General features: G+C 39.4%; 1 protein-coding gene and 1 pseudogene across 4 annotated transcripts in view; both read left to right on the top strand.

Annotated features, from left to right (window-relative positions):
- Nfyc (nuclear transcription factor Y subunit gamma) overlaps positions 1-15,250 on the top strand; it is a 68,526-nt gene that overhangs the window by 2,526 nt on the left and 50,750 nt on the right. Inside the window, exon 1 of one of the 4 annotated variants that reach the window (XM_017593159.3) lies at positions 8,053-8,772. The exons of 2 other annotated variants lie outside the window; for them this stretch is intronic. The gene's annotated coding sequence lies outside the window, so the exon portion shown is untranslated. Of the gene's footprint in view, positions 1-8,052; positions 8,773-15,250 lie in introns of those variants that run through there. One more of the 4 variants, NM_012866.3, reaches the window with a different exon arrangement.
- The window catches only part of LOC103692477 (60S ribosomal protein L34 pseudogene), a 33,512-nt pseudogene that overhangs the window by 2,012 nt on the left and 16,250 nt on the right, over positions 1-15,250 (top strand).

The following is a 15,250-nucleotide window of genomic DNA, read 5'->3' as shown; positions in this document are numbered from 1 at the left end:
ACTGGATATATCCTCAGTCTACTGGAGAGCATTGCCTCACATATGGGAGCATTGACTTAGTGGTAGAGATGACCCTTTAAAGGTAGGCTCTTGGGCTGGGGATGCAGCTTCATTGGTTAGATTATGAGCCTAGCATGTACTAACCCCCGGGTTTGATCACTAGCATCTAATAAACAGAACCCAGTAATGAGTACTTGTAATCCTGGCACCTAGGACATAGAGAAGGAAGGCTCAGGAGATTGAGGCTAGCTTGGGATATATGTGATTCTGTCTTTAAGTTAATTAAAATGAAATAAAAACAAAGGCAGAGTCTTCCTATGTAGCTCAAGCTAGCATCTAACTTGGAATTCTCTTGCCCTAAGCTCCTGAACATTGAGGCTACAGGGTATAACCCCTTTGGTACAATGCCAAGAGTCACATGTCAGGAAGTGCACTACCACATGATCCCAGTAAATTCAAGTTTACCTCATTCATTGAAAGGAGAATGGCAGAGGACATGCATAGTGTCACAAATGACCTTGAATTTTATTCCAGCCTCAGATAATACAATTTAAGGACATTCCTTAGCTATCAAGTTCTTTTCTAGTCTACTTGTTTCAGAGGAACCTGGTGGTGAGTTATCGGATGTTTTGCAGTCATTTGTTCAGTTTCTCATGCATGGACTGTGATGAACTAAGAAGGTTAATAATGTTCAGTACATTTCAGTATTTTCCCTGCAGAGACTCAAAGCACCCAACATCCTTTAAGTGGGTCATTTACAGGAGGAAATGAATTACGCTTTGACTACAAAGTGCCTCTGGGAAGGGGCAGTAAAGCAGCTGATTTTAAAGCTGGACCTAGCAAAAAATTGTCTCTGCAGTCTCTATTGTGTGTGCTGGGGTAAAGTCTTGGGAGTTTTCTTTTCTTTGTAAAGTAGTAATTACAAAAAATGAGTATAATAGAGTATGAGAAGATAACATTGTGAACCTTAATAAATGAGAGAACTCATTATTTTCTTTTTGGAACTGCATAAAATGTGCCATTCTAACTGACATCCATTTAGAGCTTCCTCAACAAGGAGGCCTTTTATAGTTCTCTCCTTGTGTACAGCAGGATTCCACATGGGGGAGCAACCACTTTATAGGAAAGAGAAATCTAAATCATTTGGGCTGTTGTTGATTAGAGGCTGATTTTCCATAGGCCAGTGTGAGGTCAGTCTTAAACTTCTAAATGCTCAAAGTTGTTGGGTACTTTGTTTTAGAGAAGAGTTATCTCATGATACCCTCTAACTCCCAGTTGCATCAAAGTAAAGATGGAGAGGGAATGAAAGATTTTCATATTTGCCAAAAGCAATTAAAGTTAGAATAACCAGTATTGTTCTGTCCAGTAATGTTTTAAGGTTTTTTTTTTTTCTTCTTTTTTTTCAGAGCTGAGAACCGAACCCAGGGCCTTGCGCTTACTAGGCAAGCGCTCTACCACTGAGTTAAATCCCCAACCCCATGTTTTAAGTTTTTTAATGTAGAAAATTTTAGTTGAAGGTTTTTTTGTTTTGTTTTGTTTTTTTTTAAGTAAGAGGAAAATAACATTGTGGGGAAAACATCTGCCTGCCTACAAAAACTTTTGTGAGGTTGCAGGACTTGTACCCTTTACCACCTTTCATGTTTCTCAGCAGTGATGTGTGATCTCATTCACTGGCACTTGGACCCACCTCCAGAAAGGACTCATGTGCCCAGTCTGCAGAGAACTTAACCATGGAAAAGCTTCAGGTGTAGTCTAGAGAGGTGAAATACAATCTACCTTTTCTGTGTTTGAATGTTTCTAGAATAGGTTTAAACTAAAGACTTAATTTTTAATGTCTAAGGTACATAAAAGTGTTCTATTTAAGCTATACTGCCCATTTAAAGTCAGTACAGAAGATTCAAGGGTTGCTCTGAGTATGAACCATAAACAGTGATCTTGAACAGTGTTTCAGTAAGGTTAAAAAATGAAGAAGTGACTCAAGAAATGATACTGCTATCTGTAGTGTTTTATATCATGCCACTGGTGGAAAGCTGTGAGTTTCTGAAGCTGTTCATGGTACCCGATTGCTCCAGTCCCTAGACTCAGAAGCTACAAATTGTCCAGTGAGCTGTATAAAGTGAGATTCTTTGCCTGTGTTGAGTCCATTTTATGAGGTATATACCATCTTCACAGTTTTTTTTATTTTTATTTTTGTTACTTTTTAAAAAAAGATTTATTTATTTATTTAATGTATGTGAATACACTGTCACTCACTCTCTTCAGACATACAAGAAGAGGGCATCAGATCCCACTACAGATGGTTTCGAGCCACCATGTGGTTGCTGGGAATTGAACTCAGGACCTCTGGAAGAGCAGCTAATGCTCTTAACCTGCTGAGCCATCTCTCCAGCCCTGTTTTTGTTACTTTTTTTTTTTCTTTTCTTTTTTTCGGAGCTGGGGACCAAACCCAGGGCCTTGCGCTTGCTAGGTATTTTTGTTACTTTTAACTGTCTTAAAAATTACTACTCTTCTCTGAGGGCTAAGCATGATAGAACTTGTTCATTATGAAACAGCCCAGTTTAGGAAGCAGAATGTCCTTGGTTGGCAGTAAGCTGGAAGGCAGAATACTTTGTTGATGGTGATATTTTTTTAGTATATGTGCTGCCGAAGCGAGCACTGATGGTGATATTTTAATGTCACTTTCAGTAATACTAAATTTAAAAAGGAAAACATGTGCATTAAACTTATTTATTTACTTACTTAAGGCAGGGTCTCTCTACATAGCTACATATGTTCTGGAACTCAGTATGTAGATCAGGCTGGCTTGAATTCACAACGATCCCCTTACCTTTGCTGGGACTAAAGGAATGCACTACCATGCCCAGGTAGTGCACTGAACTCTTCACTATTCACCATAGCTAAATAAGGTTGCCTGGAGTCTTTCCACAAAAATGTTGCTGACCAGAACCAAGTAAAATATAGTTTCTTATTTTACCGTTGCTAGGCCTTTGTACACACATGTGTTTGTGAGAGCTAGTAAAGATTTTGTGTTAGGATCCTTGCATAGTAGAGTTCAGGTGACACTTCTAGGCTAGTCTGTGAATGAGAAATAAATACTCTGTGTAGGACAGGACAGCTAGGTCTTTATTTGGGAAGGAGTTTCCTAAGAATGACATATGTCTCAAAAGTGACATGGATTCTTAGAGGTTAATTATTAAAGGCTTTCCAGTCTAATAAAAAATAAGTTATAATTAATAACAGCTTTTTTTTTTGTTGAGCTTGTATGGGGCACATTATTGTTATTCTATGTGTGTCATTAACCTGAGTCCAAGGCACCATCAGAATGACTCACTGGGTAAAAGTGTTTGCCTTGCAAACCTATGACCTAACTTTGATCCTTAGAACCTGTGGTGGAAAGAGAGAACCTATTTCAGACATTGTCCTCCACAGCCCACACATGGAGTAGTAATAAAATAACATTACAAGCACTGAGTCTTACTGGTTTTTTTCAAAGAATTTTAATAGTTTCCTTCCACTCCCTTTCCCTCTTCCTTCTCCTTAGTCTCCTCCATTCTCACAGGCTTACTCCAATTCCCCACCCCCTTTATTTTAAACAGGCTGTTTCAGCCTCACTGTCCTGGAACTCACTATGTAGATCAGTCTGGCATAGAATTTACAAAAATCCTCCTGCCTCTGCCTACTGAATACTGGGATTAAAGGTATGTATCACCATGCCTGTTCCCTTCTTTCTTTTGAGGAAGGATCTACTACATAGTACACTGTGTAACTCAGGCTGATCTCAGCCTTCTGAGTGATGAGGGCACGTGTACACACACACACGCACACACATTCACACACACACATATCACCATGCTCAGTTTCCTGTTCATATTTTTAGCTCTGCTGCCATACCAAGGGCTCTTATTCTTAAGATCTTAACTTCCCCCAAGAAACCACCTCTGACCAGTCTGACTTTTAAATGGGCCCATGGTGGGATCCTCTGCTTATAGTAGTGTGCACATACATGTTCTTGTGACTCTCTACACACGTCATGATTCTTTTTTTTTTATTTTGAAGATTTATTTAATTTATATGAGCATGGTAGCTTTCTTTAGAAAAGGCAGAAGAGGGCATCAGATCCCACCATGTGGTTGCTGGGAATTGAACTCAGCCAATGCTCTTAACCCCTGAGCCATCTCTCCAGCCTTAAATTTCTTTCTTTCTTTTTTTTAAAAATATTTTTTAAGATTTATTTATTAGATATGAATACACTGTAGATATGAGGACTGTAGCTGTTCTCAGACACACCAGAAGAGGGCATCAGATCTCATTACAGATGGTTGTGAGCCACCATGTGGTTGCTGGGATTTGAACTCAGAACCTCTGGAAGAGCAGTCAGTGCTCTTAACCACTGAGCCATCCCTTCAGCCCCAGCCTTACATTTCTTATAATAGACTTTAACCCCATTGAGGACAGACATTTTTGTCTGATTTGGGATTCAGGGCCTGTGCCTGTGAGTATTTATTGAACAAACTAAATTATCCTACTCTTCCAACCTTGTAAGATGTTACGCTACAGGAGACTTGCTGCAGTAGAGCTTTAACAAGCTTGAGGCCATTAGCTACACAACCATGATAAGGAGGAATTGGCATCTACATCTCTGTAGGTGCAAAGCCTAGACTTTTTTGTGTGCTACTCCACATGGCTGCTCTTTTTCTTGTCTTTTCATGGCCTTGTCAAGTGCTGAGACAGCCAGTGACTAATGACCCAATTCATAGCTTTCCAGGCACCTTGTCCCCTTGTTTGGACAACTGAAGTGAGTTCCTCCAGAATCATTTCCATCCTTTGGTCAGTCTCATTTTATGCCTTAGAGTCTCGCCTGCCCCTGTGTATCCCTGGCTAGCTTGGTGCTGACTATGTAGTCTAGGCTGATCTTAAAGACTGTGTTTTTTAGCCAAGTAATTTAGAATTTATCTACCTAAGGTCCTTTTTTTTCCTCCTTTTCATTCATTTTCTAAGCACCAGTGCTACATTTATTTCTTATCTAACTGTTCCTGGGCTGCCTTTGGACAGTATCTAAAAGCCTAATGGTTAGGGCAGCTTTCTGTTACTCTTTAGTAGTTGGAATTGAACCTAGGACCCTATGTGTGCTAGGCAAGTGCTCTACCATTAAGCCACTAGCCGTGTCCTCTACCTCTTAGATTTTAAAACAGTGTCTCACTAAGTTGACTACTCTGGCCTTGGTTTTCCCTACCATCCTCCTGCCTTAGTCTGTAGCTGGGATTACAGATTTGTACTGTCATGTTTGGCTATTTCCTTCTGAAAATGTGTTGACATTTTAAAAAACAAAATCTTGGGGTAGACTTGATTTGGGAAGTAGCTGATAGTTGTTCAGAACTAAACCAGTGGGTCAGAAGCTGTAATCTAGTGAATAGCTTCTGGTTTTCTTTCATTTGCTTGTAACTTTTGAAACTGTGTCTCTTTATGTAACCCTGGCTGTCACTATGTAGACCAGGCTGGCCTTGACCTTACAGAGAGCTGCCTGCCTCTGCCCCTGCCTTTTTCTTTTTTCTTTTTTTTCTTTTTTTCTTTTTTTCGGAGCCGGGGACTGAACCCAGGGCCTTGCGCTTGCTAGGCAAGCGCTCTACCACTGAGCTAAATCCCCAACCCCTGCCCCTGCCTTTTAAAGGCTGGGAGTAAAGATGTGTACCACCGTACCCAGCTAGATTTGTTTATAATTGTTTAAAAGGTGTGAAACAAACATTAAGATGCAAAGATCTGGCATTAAAATAGTCTGATTTTTGTGTCTTTTAAAAAATCTGGAGCTCACAGTAGACCAATATTCCTTCATGACCATTTTTGTTAGAGCTGATAGTATTTTTCCCTTTAGATGGGATATTCACTCTGCAGTATTCCTCAGTTCTTACTATCTCATTTACTGACACTGGTTAGAATCAAGATTAGTTTATATCTTTTCAGGGGGCAGGAAGGACTTGATTTTTTTTTTTTTTGAGACAAGATCTTGTTGTGTACCTCCTATCTAGTGCTTACTGTGTACAGCCAGGCTTCTTCCTCTTGCTTCAGCCTCCAGAGTACTAGAATTACAAATGTGCACCTGATTTATATATTCATGCTGAGCATTGGGAATAGATGTAAGAAAGACATAGTTGCTGCCTTGAAGAATCTCCTGTAGTAATAAAGATGTTTTGAAAAACAAGTTATAGCATGTATAAAGTACTGTAGTGGGGTTGGGGATTTAGCTCAGTGGTAGAGCGCAAGGCCCTGGGTTCGGTCCCCAGCTCCGGAAAAAAAAAAAAAAAGTACTGTAGTATAAAATGTATGCTTAGGTATTTATTGAGAACCTACCATATTCAGATTTGCTTAGTGCTCTTGTTTATCTCAGTACTCCTGTGAATTAATACTATTTTATCATTTTCAACAAGAAATAATCTCAGAGTGATTAAGTAATGTGGCTAATATCAAATAGCTAATAAGGAGGTAGGTTCTCATCAGAAATTAGTATTGTGGCCAAGAATGAGTTCTCAGTCTTCTGTGAGAGCACTGAGGCTTGAATTGTGTTACCTGAGTTACTGGTGTTCTCTCTTAGTGATGAGAGTGCTTTTTAGGGTGAGTTGATGCAATTGTGTGGCATTGGGGACTGCCAAGATGCAAGGCCAGGGGAGAATGGAAGTTAGAGTCCCAGATATCCCGTGAGGCACTTAGTGTACAGTAATATCAGCTAGGGAGGAAAAAGCTATAGTAAGTGACTGGGCCAGGTTGCCAAATGCAAATTCAAGGATAATTTGTGTTCTCTTCCTACTGTGGTTTGAATTCTACTGTGGTGACTGCTGATGAGAAATAGGAGTTGAAATGTTTTTCCTGTACACTGCCAAGGACTAATAAAAGCTATGCCCAAGACCTTCACAGAGTAGCAAGGGACTTGATTGGTTTAATCTGGTACATCAAAAGCAGAGTTGAAGGGCAGACTTTTGGAACAATAAGCAGATCTCGGTTGTGACTGGTGGTGAAAGCCCTGGATTTCCGGCCTAAAAACCAGAGATTTTTAGTTCCAGCTGGGCGTCCTCTTACACAGCTCTTTACAGCTGAGGAATTGCCTGCTGCAGGACTACAGGACATGGAAGAGGAATTGCTGCAAAGTACTTTTTGGGCTTTAATACCAGTCTTGTTTGGTTCTGCATGATGTCTTCTCTGTAAAAAGCAGAAGGTAGAATTGGATGGCATTCAGCATTTTATATTTTTTTAAATTCTTATTCAAGCACAGCATAATGTACTATTTATATTTATTTAATCCCTACAGTGTAAACAGCCTGTATTACAGATGAACAAACTATGGCTCAACCGCACGTAGTCCTTGTTATATAATTAAAAGCTAAGTACTAGAGCCCCGAATATATAGACAACACTGCGGTTATCCCTGGTGCCCTTCAGAACACTAGAATGTTTCCAGAAACAATAGTGAGCCAAGTAAAACTATTAACCTTGCTGAAGATTAGTCCTGCTCCATATTTAACAAAGTAAAAAAACCAGGTGTCTTTCTGTGTAGATCACATTGGAATTCTGAATTCTTTTGCACCATCCTTCCTGCTGGTTACATGGTATTACAGGTATGTGCTCCTACACCTGGTTCAGAGTTTTGATGTCATAGAAGGCATTTTTCCCCTATTACATTTTCAGTAAATTGGAGTAGAGCTTTGTGATAGGGTTCTTTTGAAATGCTGAGGTCTCTGCCACCAACTTCATACATTTACCCTAAATCATTCTATTTTGATTTGTTAGTGTTAATCTGTGCTTTTAAAATTACTACGAATACAAAAGGTACCTTTAGAGATCATGAAGACTGTTGTATGGGCAAAGCTTCACTTTGATATTAAAAGAAGGCTGAGTTTTTTGTTTTTGTTAACTCAACAATATGGTTTTGATATTGGTTTTAATCTGTTAATAATGATCAACAAAAACATGGAAGTGGATGGTTACAACTTTCCGAGCTTGTGCACATTGCTTTTCTGGTTTAGTGCCATAGGTTACTGTAGCAGTATCTTACAGACACTGTTCACGGCCAATCAGAAGCAGTGAAATTACCTTCAGTTTTTTAAATGGAACTCCATAGCCAATAGAAAATCCTTTAGGTCGGAAATGTAGCGACCCTTTCTTTCTTTCTTTTTTTTTTTTTGTTTTTTGTTTTTAAGAACAATTCTAAATTTGCCCTCCCCTGTTTTAGAAGCGCATGAGACCATATGTGTCTGCTCGTGCATTTGCTAAATATTTCCGATCCTTAAGTTCTTGTGTTTGAGTGAAGAATCTGACCCCTGTTCTGCTTCTCAAGGTAACTTTAAAACAGGAAGTGTACAAAGGAGGTAACTGATGACGTGAACAGCCAATCATGGCTTTGTATTCTTAGCTGATAAAGCAGCTTAGCCAATGGGACTGCTTTGGAGGCAAGGTTTGGTGTCAAATAGCAGGCTAGATTGAATGCCTTTGACTGTTAAAGTGGAAGGAGGCTGCAGGGCTTCATTGGAGCCTCAGAGTTTTTCACTGAGGCAGGGGTCAGCTGAAAGACAAAGAAAAATGGCGAATAGTTTGCTGTGGGGTGGGAGGACAGCTGTTCGGGTTTTCACTGGAATGAACATTCCAGACTCAGGTTTCTACATCTTCTGCTGCCTTTTGTCCTCCGGTCTTTTTTTTTTTTTTTTGGGGGGGGGGGATAGGAGTGACTTAAATTCTCCCTGTCCGAGGAGATATAAATAACTCCATGTAAAATTAATGCAGTTCTCGGTAAGTTTAATTCTTTGTTTTGTGTTGAGATGATAAAGACTATTTAGCTTCAGAGAGTGCAGACAAGTTGCACTGTTTCAGAAAATGGCCACTTTACATTCCGTGCATACCTTCTTGTGCACCTAGATTACCTTGCTCTGTTAGATTTTGCATGTCCTTCAACTAAGCTTTTCCTAGTTTAATATCAACAAGACAGATGCAAAAAGGGCTAATTATTTTTCCTGGGCATACAAAAGCAAAGCACTTTGTCTTTGCATTGGGTAAACTTAACTGTTTTCCAAATAATTTTCCTTTGTTCAAGTGCACTGAAGCTTTTCTACGGAATAAGATGAGTTTTAAGAGTTTTTTTTTTTTATTTTCATGCACTTTGTTGACATTAATGTTTCAAAGATAGAAGCACATTATCGTTCTTTCACTTGCTTGAAAATATGATTAACAACTGATGCAGGTTCTAATGGGGGAAGGCCCACATGCCAGCCTGAAAATTCTCTTGTAACTTTCTTGATCTACTTATCTGCCTCTGCATTTTAATAAGAATCAATTGAATAAGTCTAAATTGTAAATTGTTCATTTTGGTTTAATATGCTGATCAGTTTAGAGTCCAGTTAATATTGGAAGTGAGAAGCTTATCATGTTTTTGTCAGCTGTTGATTTGGTTCTTTAAAATGATTTAAGCAAATGCCTTTGTTTCCTGTATGAAGTATATAAGGGGCTTACCTGCAGTTTGTGACTAGAAAAGTTAAGTGTATAGGTAGCCTTTTGCCCTTGATATTTACCCCCTTTAATGATAAGAAGCTTACGTAGATTGCTAATCAGTAACAAGTCAGTTCTTATGAGTAGTCAAATCATCAGTCCTATGTACTAAGATCTGTAATATCCCTGATTTTTTAAAAAGCAATTCTTTGTTTTTCTCTTTATTTGGAAATACTGGATGAAGGTCATTCGAACATTCCTGCTGCAGATCAGTGTAGAGCAGTGAGGCAGTAGCAGTCCCTGGACAGGGAAAGGAGCAGGCCTGGCTGAGGAGAACTTGGAAGGTGTTGGTCTGCCTTCGATTGCTTCCTCTTGAGGGAAGGTTTACCTGAGAGGATCCATTGGGGTTTAAGTTTAGATATGTGCAGCTGGAGTGAGTGGGATAACAAACAGCCCAAGTTCCTGGATGCAGGCCTCCCTCTGCCGCTGCTCTGAAAAGTGACCTTGAGGAGTTGAAAGATTGAAGGACAAAGTTTGTTTATGCAGATTGGAACTGAAAAGCTCTCTTAAGATGAAAGACTGTAGTTCTGGGTGTTCTAGTCCAGTGGTTACTAGGAATCTGTTATAGTTCAGATCAGGAGTTTTTAAAGGAGTAATAGGTCTGCATTCATTCTCTTCTTCCCCTGTCTTTTTTTTCCTAACCCCAGCCTCAGGAAAATTTTTCTAACTCTTTCTGATATGATAATTGAGTGAATTATCTAACAGATTCAGAGTTCCTTGCATGCCATCCTGTCACCCTTGTAATCTAAAGGGTTCTTAGTGGAGAAAATGGTATTTCAGGAGTTCAAATAGTTGTATTTGTGAAGCTCCTCTTGGAGGATTGGAAGGTTGATGGTAAGAAAATATTAATTTGGGGGAATTTTAAGTTCTACCAAGAGGAGTTTGTGTTAAATATTATATTTTAAGTGATGCTTACTTATTTTGTATAGGCTGTTGGTATAAGTGTTTTAAGCTGTAAGTATGATTTAAAAAAAAAAAAGATACAGGTATCAGTGACCTTTTTTGCTCTGAGAGAGGCCTGTAACAGAGGGATAAAAATGAAGTTGGAGAAAAAGGGAGGCTGAGGTAAAGCTCCATATACTCTAGAACTTTGTGGAGCTGGTTGCTTAGAGTATGTAGCCAAGTTTACCATCTTTTTTCAGGCACACCCCTGCAAAAGCCTGAAACAGCTAACATAACATTCCTGCATGCTCAATGTTGAATGGCATTTGTGGACCTCCTCATTTGATACTTTGTTGAAAGACGTACAATCTCCTCTTCATTTAATACATTAGACTTGAAAATATTTTTAGACAAAAGAGGTAAACTTTATATGGTAAAGAGCAAAAAGCCTTATGGAATTAACCATAACTCAAACTGGAAGTGTTAGGAGAGAGAGGTGAGGGGGCAGGGAGGCTTGGATAGAGCCTAACACCTAGACCTTCTGGTGACAGACAGTATTTTGAGGCAGTAGAATATAAATTATTTAAAGCTGAGAGTCCTGTTTTCAAGTCAGCTTTGAGTGTGGGCAAGTCATCTGTTGTTCAAAGTCAGCTTCTAAAAACATGGGACCTAATAGGCTGTTAGCTGTGTCGTTTAGTTGGTAGAGTTGCTAGCATATAGGAAACGTAGGATTTGATTCCTTGCTCGTCATAAACCAGGCATGGTGGCTCATACCTTTAATCTCAAACTTGGGAAGGGGGAAGCAGAAGGATCAGAAGTGCAAGGTCATTTAATACCAGCCTGGGCAATATCTCAAAAAAGAGACACAGAAATAGCAGCTTGGTGGGTGTGATGATATATGTATGTGAACTGCGTACACATGCCTTTATATGTGGGGGACAGAGCTGGATCCTGGGTGATTTCATTTATCATCCAGTTTTTCTTTCTTCTCAGTTAACTTGGAGCTTACCAATTGGCTAGACTGGCTGGCCAGTGAGACCCAAGTATCTTTCGTTTCTGCCTTTTTGTTTCAGGCTTGTACCACCATGCCTGACTTTTGACATGGATACTGGGTATCTAAACTCAGGGCTTTAGTCTTGTACTTGCTCACTGAGCCACTTCTCCAGTCTCCACCTCCCCCTACCCCCCATTTCATAAAAAGTTGTTTTTGTTTTTGTTTTTTGTTTTTTACATTTCTGTGGTGGTGGTGGTAGTGATGGTGTCATGTTCATGTCATGCTGTACATGTAGAGGTTATATTATAGGACAATTTCAGTAGTGGGTTCTCTCTCTCCATCATGTGGGATCTGGGGGGCTTGGATTGAAAGGCTTAGAGGCCTTATCTGCTGAGGTTCCCCTTCTCCCCCGACACCATATGTAGTCCAGGCAGGTCTTGGATACTTTAGTCAAGGATGACCTTGAATTCTTGACCTTTTCCCACCTCCTCGGTGTGGAGATTCTTGGTGTATACCATTTGGCCTCAGCTGAGGATGGAAACTAGGGCCTGGTGCCTGCAAGGCAAATGCTCTGCCTGAACTATATCCTGTACCAGTATATAGAGGGGGTCTTGAGTGAGGGTCTGTGTATTGAAAATCCTCTGTACATGATGGATTACTGCATACTGTCTGCTGCTGATGCAAGCTAACTGAGGGACCTATGTGGTTAGGGAGATAGGTGTGACATCAAAGAAAATGCTAATGTGATCTATTTATAAAATAATGTTTGATTCCCTCACCTGCTTATTCTTATTTGTGTTTACAGGATCCTATTTTTAAGTTTATTATTTTGTGTATATGTATGAATGTGGGCATGCATATGAAATGACATGTGTGGAAGACGGGATAACTTTTAGGAGTCAGGTATCTACTTCTACCATGGGTTTCAGAGATTAAACTCAGGTCTCAACAAGTACCTGCCGAGCTCTCACCAGCTCCATCCTGTCTATTTAATACACGTATTGAGATTATTGAATCGCCATCAAGATTGTTATGAAGGAATTATTAACCTCCATGTCAAAAATTAAGGGTCTCAGCCCAAAAATTAAGGGTCTCAGAGAATTCAGGAGTTCATCATCCTCTGTTAAATAGGAAGTTGAGGGCTGCCTCAAAAATAAAACAAACATCAAAATAAGGACCTCAGAACAGAAAGCAGTGGTAGTGCTGTTTTGTTTCTAAAATTTGTGTGTATGTGGTGTGTGTGTGTGTGCGTGTGCGCGTGTGTACACGTGTGAAGACCAGAGGATGATATATAGAGTTCAGGGATTAAACTCAGGTCCTTAGGCTCGCCTGGCAAATGCTTTTTCCCACTGAATCATCTCCTGGCCTCCCTCCACCCCCTTTTTGGTTCTTTTTTTTTTTTTTTTTTTTTTTTTTTTTGTCCTTTTTTCTGGAGCTGGGGACCGAACCCAGGGCCTTGCGCTTCCTAGGTAAGCGCTCTACCACTGAGCTAAATCCCCAGCCCCCCTCCACCCCCTTTTTAAAATGGAATGCTATTCTTAAAAAGAAATGTCATTAAACTTAGGAGCTTCTCCAAGTAAAGACTGGGAAGCCTGTTCTGATTGGATGCTGAGATATGAATTTTATTTTAATGTGGTTAAGTTCTTGTTGCTGATTGCTTAGCGGAGGTCGGTTTTGTTTTTTTTTTTAATTTTTTATTTGTGTGCCACATATTTATAAAGTACACTGGAGCCTTTTTTTTATTTGTTTGCTTTGAGGTCATGGTCTTTCTGTCTGCAATTATTTGGGAGTTTGAGAAGTAATTACACTTGTAGAATAGTAGAGAGCAAGTAAATATTGAGCCGAAGACTTTAAAAAGAAAATAGGACTCATTAAAATCTAAGCATGAGCATAAATTTGACACAGTTGATACTGTGTGATGCTTCTGTAGCGTAAGTGATAGACCCTCACGGATGTCTAGTGTTACCTATTTTTAGGATTATGTGCCCCCTTTTTTATTTCCTGTCCTATTAAGTTACTTCCTGTCAGGCATGGTTAATCTGAGGCATTGATGTTGGCTTATTTTATTTTTTATTTTTTGTGCATTGAAAACCTTAGTTCAGATAGTAAGATTCAGCACAGCGAACGTTAACTTAGCTAAGTAAAACCCCAGTTCCTGGACAGTGTCAGCTTGAATACAACAGCCTTGGTAACTAGGCGTTTTATTCCTAAAATTAGATTAGGTCACCTTTTCAAGGAGCTGGGGTTATAGAGATGGCTCAGTGGTTAAGAACACTTGCTGCCCTAGAGGACTGAGTTCAGTTTCCAGCAACCGTACCGTGACTTACCACCACCTGTGACTCCAAAACAGGCTTTTTTTTTTTTTTTTTTGCCACTTTAGACAGTTGCCATGCATGTGGTGCATGTACATAAATGCAGGCAAAATATGCATAAACCTGAAATTAAAAAAAATCTGAAAAAGGGTAAAAACAAACTGAAGAAACCCAAGTTGTATACTTTTTGGAAGGGCTTCAGAAATCTAAAAAGCATTATTGTCACTCTTTTTTTTTGTTTTGTTTTTTTGTTTTTGTTTTTCTTTCCTCTCTTTCTTTTTACAGTACTAGGTATTAAATCCAGAGCCTTATAAAGGTTAGGTTAGCCCTCTACTACTGAACTACATTCCATAGCTCCTAAAAATCATTTTTTGAAGCAGATTATGGTTGTCTTTGTGAATCAGATTATTTTAGCCCAAATTTATCCACAGAGTTTGATTAATGCTAATCAGGCTGACAGAATAATTTAGGCAAGCACTCTAGCACATCTGCAGCCTTCCTGGAGTCATGGGATCTAGTCTAGTTTTTCTTGGAACAATTGAGGCCAGAGAGAGTTGGGGCTCTATTAAGATTTCACGTTTTTAGTGACTGGCCTGTGTTAAAATCAGAGCTTTCAGTCCCTCTCAGTTCATTGCATGTTTGTTTTCATTCCTCTGGGTAGTTTTGTCTTTTTGTACACCTGTACAGGACACAGAAGGAACAGAGAAGTAGGCCATGCAGGAGGTTCAGTATGCTCCATGTAGATCTGTCGGTTCAGATGTTTGCTGTGGCAGCAGACCTAGTGTCCCTTTGGGGATTGAAAATCTCTTGCCTCAGCCAGTTGCTTGTTCTGAAAACTGAGAATCAGCTAGGAAGCTAATGGTACCCACCTGGCTGAGGTGTCCCAGAGAACTGGGTGACTTTTATGCATTACAGAGAAGTAAACTAAGGTAACAAGTGTAAGTAAACAAGTGTAACACCTGCATGCCACCTCATGCTTTTCATTCTTATTTGTTAATACATGTCTTATTAATACATGTCAGCGACAGGCTCTTCTCACATATGTGTGTACCTAGTTCTTCAAATGAGTCCTGAAGGTGATGATTTAGTGATATAAAGATTTCTAACATTTGACAAGACTAAAGTAGGAATCCCAAATGCCCAAAGTAATACTTTATGCCAACTTCCCCCACCTCAGCAAAATGGCATTATTGTGTGTGCTCCTGGATAGCTGTGAATTTTTGGCCTTTGCTTATTTTTGGTAGCCTGTTTGTTCAGGTTTTTCTAACCACTATCATATATTTATTATATATTACATATTATATATATATATTAAGGCCAGTTCTTTAGAGCTTGGTTAGTTTCTACTTGTTTATTACACTCATCTGTCTCTTCATTCAATACTTGATCCAAAGTTACCCAAAATAACCAAAGTATTGTAAGTTAAGAGGGCAGCTGAAGGATAAATAGCAGATAAAATTTCAGTATAAAAGGAACTAAAGGAAAAACACACCTGTGAGTAATGTTAAAGTTGCATATAACATAGTTCGTGCCCTTG

Source organism: Rattus norvegicus, chromosome 5 (assembly GCF_036323735.1).
Source record: "Rattus norvegicus strain BN/NHsdMcwi chromosome 5, GRCr8, whole genome shotgun sequence".
Lineage (NCBI taxonomy): Eukaryota > Metazoa > Chordata > Mammalia > Rodentia > Muridae > Rattus > Rattus norvegicus.
This window is presented reverse-complemented; position numbering and strand designations above follow the sequence as displayed.